The 7456-nt window shown below is 40.5% G+C and overlaps 1 protein-coding gene across 2 annotated transcripts in view; it reads left to right on the top strand.

Annotated features, from left to right (window-relative positions):
- Positions 1–1666, top strand: part of LOC144658876 (structural maintenance of chromosomes protein 6-like) — a 32555-nt gene extending 30889 nt beyond the window's left edge. For both annotated transcript variants that reach the window (XM_078519362.1, XM_078519361.1), the window contains 3 exons: positions 1–768; positions 1177–1220; positions 1620–1666. The exon at positions 1–768 is cut by the window's left edge and continues 17 nt beyond it. The gene's annotated coding sequence lies outside the window, so the exon portion shown is untranslated. The remainder of the gene's footprint in view (positions 769–1176; positions 1221–1619) is intronic.
- The last annotated feature ends 5790 nt before the right edge of the window (positions 1667–7456 follow it).

The raw sequence follows: 7456 nt of genomic DNA, 5'->3' as shown, positions 1-7456 counted from the left end.
ATATTAATTTGTCACGCTATTTGTCATGCATAGCATTTGTCATGTTATTCCATGACGAACCCTCTTGTCACGCAATACCAAACAGTGGACTTTGCATTAATTTCTTTGTGTAAACTTTTTTGTTGACCCTGTCGTTTTTGTAATGAATTTGTACAAAATTACACCAAAACCGCGTAATTAATTTAACTGTCAGAAATTCCAAGTCTTGTATCAAAGAAAAGTAAATTGTGTTGTGATGAGCAAAAGTAGCTCAGAAAAAAAGAGAAAACTCGTTGCATTTTTACGGAAGCAAGTTACCTGTCAAATTATCATAACAAACAGTTTCTATGTTGTCTGCCGTTTTTTCGCGTTTGAATAAAGAGCAAACAATATTTCGGTGTTAAAAAATAGTGTGTTCTGATATTTGGCAACTTTTTACCAAGCCTAGCAAAAAAGAGGGTGTTAAAATGTTTCGCTTATTTGTGCCGCTCATTTTGATCTTTATCTTGGGGTGTTTTGCAAGCACTCAGAACAAATCGACTAAAAAGGCAAGTTTTAATTTGGCCTCATAAAGTGCGTTGAGGGACATATTTAGTTCGATGAATTGATTTCTGGACCTTCGCAGTGCAAACTGGCACTACAAACTCGTGCATTTCGTTGTTCAGTTGAGATGTTCAGCTATTCTATCTACCATAAACTTTCTCGGTATGAGTTTTGTAAGTTTGTCTTTTTAGGTTTCTGCAAACCAGTGTGGACAGTCTTCCTTGAGAGGATGCTATTGCCGTGACGGTGAGAATGGAAAATAATTCTTTCAGAGTTCAGTTTGATCTCTTTGTATTTCATACTTCTCTTGTGCTTGAAGCCCTTAGCTGCAACATTTTTTCTTCTCTAATTTTGTTGAAGACGAAATATGGTTTGCCACAACTGCTAAATGAAATCGGTCGATAAATGGGCGATAGATCAATGGGGAGTGACATTTTTAGTTTCACATTCGTTTTCCTTCTTAAAGCTAGATTTTCTACAAGGACGAAGGATTTTTCCGGCGTTCTGTTCGATGCTACCAATAAAAATCAAATTTATCGTTTCTTTTTTTAGTCTCAACAGTAGGCGTTTGGGCAAAGAGGAATAACTTTATTTATTTATGAATGAATAAATTTATTTAAATAAATTTATTCTTTTCTTTTCTCTTTATTCAAGGAAAAGATGGCCGTGACGGACGCGACGGGAGGGACGGAGCAAAGGTTCGTAATTAAACTGCGATATTTTCCCTTTTATTATCGGCGCAGTTGTGAAACAGTAAAAAAAGAAAACGGATGTGGATTTATCGGGAAACAGAACGTATGTGGCGAACGGTCTCTCAAAATTCCATGGTGCTTACGAATTTATTCCGAAACAATGGGTAGCCAGCGAAGCAGCAGATTTACTAATTTTACTGTTGTTTTCGGCGCCGTAAAAAACATTCAAAATAGACAGTAATCACAAAAGTTAAATTATTACGAGAACTAATCGCTCGCACTACACTTAAATCGTCAGAATCGTTAGGCTTTTCATGGTAAGTTGTTTGTTTAAGCAATAATATCTCTTGGTTAAAGGAATTATCGTTCCAAACCGTTATTTCGCTGTTGTTGATTTCTTTTCAGGGCGAAAAAGGAGAGAGCGGTTCGCCAGGAAAAAACGGAGTGCCCCAAAACGGTGCGATCAAGTTCAGTGACACCGCTGATACCTGCATGTCGAGTACTGCTGGCACCGTGCGCTACAGTACTTCCCAGAATGCTTTACAACTCTGTGACGGCAGTGCTTGGTTGTCAGTTGTTACTGCTGGGAAAGGTCACGTGGCCTATAACCCAGGCCGCCACTGCTTGGACATTCTTCGTTCAGGTAATTTTATCAGATTTACCGTATTTACTCGATTAAGCGCCGCCCTCGAATAAGCGCCGCAGTCCCAATGCGGCGCTTATTTGAGGAAATCCATTTGACATAAAACAGCACAGCAAAGCAACTCTAAAACAAACTTGGACACTTATTTCCATCAAAAGCGATGTGTTGCAGCTCAAAGTGATTGTTTTACCGCTTGTTCATTAGTTTTTCTATCTAACATTCTTACAATACATAGTTCTGTAAATGTTGTGAAGACCACGATCTTTGCCAGGACAAACAAGGGATTAATACTGACAATCAAAAGACGTTATTTTCAATTACTGTAAAAGATTAGATTCTTTGTGGCGTCCAAATTTTAAATAAGCGCCGCCCTCGAATAAGCGCCGCACTCTGCAAATGGTTAGACATTCTAGTCTTCTCGGAAAAGGACGATAAACCGTAGGTCCCGTCTCCTGTATCTTCAGTCTTCTAACAGGGGACGTTAAAGAACCCACACACTATTCGCAAAGAGTAGGGCACGAAGCTCCCGGTGTTGTGGTCTGACCTTTACAATTGTATCTTAAATTACAGTATATGTAAAGCGCATTTGAACATATATATATGGAAAATGCGCTATATAAATGCATTATCATTATCATTGAGGCGCGAAAAATTTAATAAGCGCCGCGGCGCGTATTCGAGTAAATACGGTATATGCACACAAATGAGCAACAAATTACAAAAGAAGAAGTAAAAAGACGTGACATTGCAAAGTTGAAAGCTACACGCGTAGTAATAAAGTAGCTCGAAGCTTCCGCTCTAATTTAAGTTTATCCATTCAGGTCAGAGTCGTGGAAATGGACTCTACTGGATCGATCCAAATGGTGGTTCAACAGATGACTCGTTCCAAGCTTTCTGCGACATGGAGACTGAGCGTGGAGGGTGGACGCTAGTTGCCACGAAGGTCTCCTTGAATTTCCTCTTCATCAAAACTGCATTCTCGACATCGGCTGCAAAAACTACCCATGCAGATGCCGCGAGTCATATCCACCCTGGCATGGGGGACTGGGAAGAAGTCATGTTCCGCTTTGGTGACGTCAACACCATCCGGGTTATTTACAACAGGAAGGCCGGCGCACCACAGAACGAGAAGACGGAGTTCGAAAAGTTCTTAATGGGGGCTTCTGCTTCTTTAAATAAGAACGTGTACGGATTTTACAAGTACAGCCCAGCAGATCACAACAAGAGAAGTCCCGCTGTGGGTTACGCCACAATATCCAGTCTACACTTCTATTCAAGGTATGGGATTTCAGAATCCCACGGTGGTACTGACAAGTGGCTCGACATCTGGAATGGTGCTGACGGTTCAGGAAACAACTACGTCATTGTCGACGACAGCAATGCGCGTGGTACCAAGTGTATCGCCGGCTACTGTTATCTGAACAAGCCAATCTGGGTGATGGTACGATAGAAACAAAGTTCAGTTGAACGCCTGGATAAAGATGTTGTCGAAGTAAAATAGGGTGTAGAACCAGCAATGTTACCATATATGGCAGGCTTCTTGGTTGTTATTATATCCAGGTTATTATCGGTTGCCATTCGCTAAGATGGGTCAATGTAAGGGAAAAAATAAATGCTGTTTTGGCAGTGTATACAGTTGTTTTAATTTGTTTCTCTCTTCTGTACTGTTAACTATCAGTTCTTTTATGTTACTTCTTACCAGTGGCTTCTCTCAATTCAAAGACCGGCTGAAGGTGTAAACTGAAATTAATCTTCTAAAAAATCCCATTCAATTTATCAAGTTCATTCCAAAGTTTGCTTTCAACATCCATTCCCGGCAATCCGTTAGCGCGCGTTGAACGTTTAACACAAATATGATTTTTCAAGCTATTTTTCAAGCTATTTCAGTAGAAGTTTGAAAAGCAGTTAAATCAGAAAGTAATTTATGAGCTGTCTATCTTAGCAGTCCGAATAGCAAAACTAGCGCCCTCTAAGAGAATCGACCAGGCGCTCGCTCCATAACGGACCAGTTCATCATGTAAGAGCGAAATGTTTGCAGAGAAGACCCTAGAAAATGCGCGGGCTATGATTAGGTGGAAGCCGTGTTGCTATAATAGAAACAAAAAGATACTTGTTAGTTCATTTCGTCCGTGTTTCTTCATAGAGAAATGCATGTTCTCTTGAAAGTATAGTAGGAATCGAAACCGTGACAGCTGTGGAAATAGCAGTCTCCATCACAATTTTACTCTCTCGCTCGTCACGCAACGCTCTTCCCACCACTTTGCGTGTCACGCAACTCTCACTCCCACAACGTTGCGTGACGGGCCTAAACAACGGCTGTGTTGGAGATGTCAGTTTCTAATAATGTACATTTACAAGTCTCAAATTCAAAGCTTTGAACCTTACTACATGGTATATAGACTCAAACAAGATGTCATAGTTGTCTGGCTTTGATATCACTGTCAGAAATGCATTGTAACCCTGTTGATACGAGCACATTTTGATTCAAAAAATATGATGCTAATACTTATCCCTTTTCTCGCCTTGTGCTGTGATCTTGTTGTGGTGGTGAGGTGATCCTGTGAGCTGTGCTGGCAGGTTTCATCAAGCCGGACAGGACCCACAGCACCTGGCCCTTCGGGTTGGGGGTGGAGAATGGTTTTAACTACTTCAACTCATAACAAATATTCAGTTACAAAAACGACATCAAATCATAGTTTGTATGATCAATAACACTTTTGCCATGGACCCTCCAGTGGCCAACCCACCTGGTGTATGACCGCTTCTGTTGAAAGCCCACCGGAAGTTACGAGCGTGAAAGAGAGTCTACTTGTTTTTGTTATTTTTTGTTTGTTTTTTGTTTTGTTTTTCCTTTTTTATTCGGTGTATAAGTTACCTACGGGCACACACATCCGTGGTATACTGCCCTAATAGTACGAAAAGAGAATGCAAACAACTTGTTAGAATGGGAACCAATCGGTGACAGTATGATCAGGGCTCGTATCAACTCAAAGTACTGTAAACACACAGTATATAGTGCTATGCACCAGCTAATAAAGCTCATGAGGATGACAAAGATACATGGAATGAACAGCTTCAACGTTAACTTGCAGTATCTAATTAGCAAGGTTCCTCAACACGCTATGCTCATGATCATCGGAGACATGAGTGCAAAGGCTGGAGCTGACAACACCCGCTGTGACAGAGTTGTGGCGAAACATGGCTATGGTGGGATCAACGACAATAGTGAGCGCCTTGTTTTCAACACAACTGCATCATTGATGAAACAATCCTCCCACGTAAGAGCATCCATAAGCTCACCTGGAGGTCCCTGATGGTAAAACAGCAAACCAGATCAACCACTTCACTGTCAACAGCAAGTAGCGTAGATCCCTCCAAGATTTTCGCATTCATCGTGGGACCGACGCAAACAATGGCCACTACTTTTAGGGCCTGTTTACATGATTCCGGAATTTTGTGTTTACATGATACGTGAATGAAATGTCATTCCAGAACGAAAATTTCATTCCAGAATGAAAACCGGAATAAACTCATCCCGGAATGACTTGACTTTCGTCTCGGTATCATGTGAACAGATAGAGGGAAATATATGGGGATGGAATGAACTCGTCCCGGAATGACTTTCATTCCGGAATCATGTAAACAGGCCCTTAGTTGCAGCAACTATCAAGCTGAAGCTTCGAGGGCAGTACCACAGGATCAACGCAGAAAACAGCTAGTCATCACCATTTAGTGTCCGAACATCAACAAAGAGTTTGTCCAAGAACTGAGAAATCGTTTTAGTACGAATCTAATGACTGGGCCACGTACTGAGAATGGATCAAGCTCGCATCCCTAAGGCTGCCCTGCACTGGATAGCCCTGGCAAAAGGAAACCTGATAAGCCAAAAACTACCTGGCGCCGAACTGCCATGCACGGCTGAGCTCAGTGAGGCAAAACGTACATGGGGAGAGGCGTGGGGATATTTTTGTTGCTTTATCTACCACATGTAAGTGACTCATCTCTTTGAAATGATGTCATAACCAGGGGTGGTGAATAGTCCTTCAAAAAACAAGAACATTGAGAAGCTTGAGAAGCTTAAAATCGGGCGCTTTGCCTTGAAAGGCAGGGTTCAGTACAGCAGAAACCACGAAGCAGTTACTTAAGTAGCACTCAGTCCGACTGTGTTTGTGTAAGTCACAGGGCTTGCATGAGCTGTATTAGTGTGCATAATATAATATCTAGAACGTTGTCGAGATTGCATTATTACTTAATGACATGATGGTTTCAATTTATAAATGTATCTCACACAATACAAATAAACGATTGAAGTAGACGACTAGACAATGTAAAGTTTGACTTAGCAAAGTGCAGTGTATTGGTAATACTGTAAGGTGCGGTTTCACCTGACGGTCGTGTGCTTTTCGGTATTTTCCAGGCATTGCACTTTGATGGGACAGTACTACAACTGTTTACCGGGGAACTACTATTGTCAAGAAAATGATCACAACTTGTTGATGAATGATTGAACATTTGTTTCATACCATTACTGTAATAGCAATTGATGAAGGCTTTTAGTACTGAACCAAAGTATAAGGACTGGGAAATACTGAAACCCATTATCAGCCACCTTAAACGGAAATATCTTGTTGGTGTTTCAAGGAATACAAGGAAACTTCACTCATCCCATGTATCTATGTATTGCGGTATTTTGTAATTTTTTGAGTGATTTTTGGGGATGTTTGGCAGGTGATAGTTTTTTTAAAAGAATTAGTAAAATTTAGACAACTAAGAAATATTGAAAATTTAATGTGAATTTAACATTGGAATTTGAAGTTAGAAATTGGCAAACGGACACCAAACAGTCCCGTGACATCCTGGAGTGTTTTTGCATGGGGGTCAACTGTGTGATGATGTTTCCATTTTTTTCTTCAATCCCCACTGATAAAGAACTGTTGTTGGTGTTATGTTGGTGTTATCACATGTCAAGCCTTTAACAAGGTATGAAAGAACACAAGGATTTAAATTATTCTGGTGCTCAATTTTTGCGTAACTAAAATTAATGTTACTCAAATTCCTGATGGATTCTGTCTTAAACTGTTACGAGCTTAGTATTTCCAAATTATTGCATGTCAATGTAAGGCAAGACAAGACATGCCTTGGTTCTTATGTAATTCTCTTAAAAACACATAAGATATTGACTATAATTTTGTCTGTGCTATGGCAATTCACAGTGGGGTGGTCTTGATGTTTCTTTAACTTGTAGACTGGACTGGACTAGTAAAACGCGGACTTGTAAAACGCCTCTAGACACTTCGAATTCCTTGGCCACAATCATCTTACGACTCTCTTCAATACATAATGTCTCAAAAAAACAGTAACCTCAGAAAGAAGTCAGAAGCAAATAAGATCGAAAGACCGAATTTGAACATATAACGGCAAATGTTCTAATGTCACGAACGTAGGAGTCGTGTAGGCCCGTCACCTTTATTTACCACATACTGCCCCCAAATTAAAACAGTACCCTCAGAAAGAAGTCAGAAGCAAATAAGGTCGAAAGACCGAACTTAAACATTTAACGGCAAATATTCCAATGTCACGAACGTAGGAGTCGTGTAGG

This window comes from Oculina patagonica, chromosome 6 (genome assembly GCF_052425735.1).
Source record: "Oculina patagonica isolate OP01 chromosome 6, crgOcupat, whole genome shotgun sequence".
In the NCBI taxonomy this organism is placed as follows: Eukaryota; Metazoa; Cnidaria; class Anthozoa; order Scleractinia; family Oculinidae; genus Oculina; species Oculina patagonica.
Note: the sequence above shows the minus strand (reverse complement) of the source record. Positions and strands in the feature narration are given on the sequence as shown.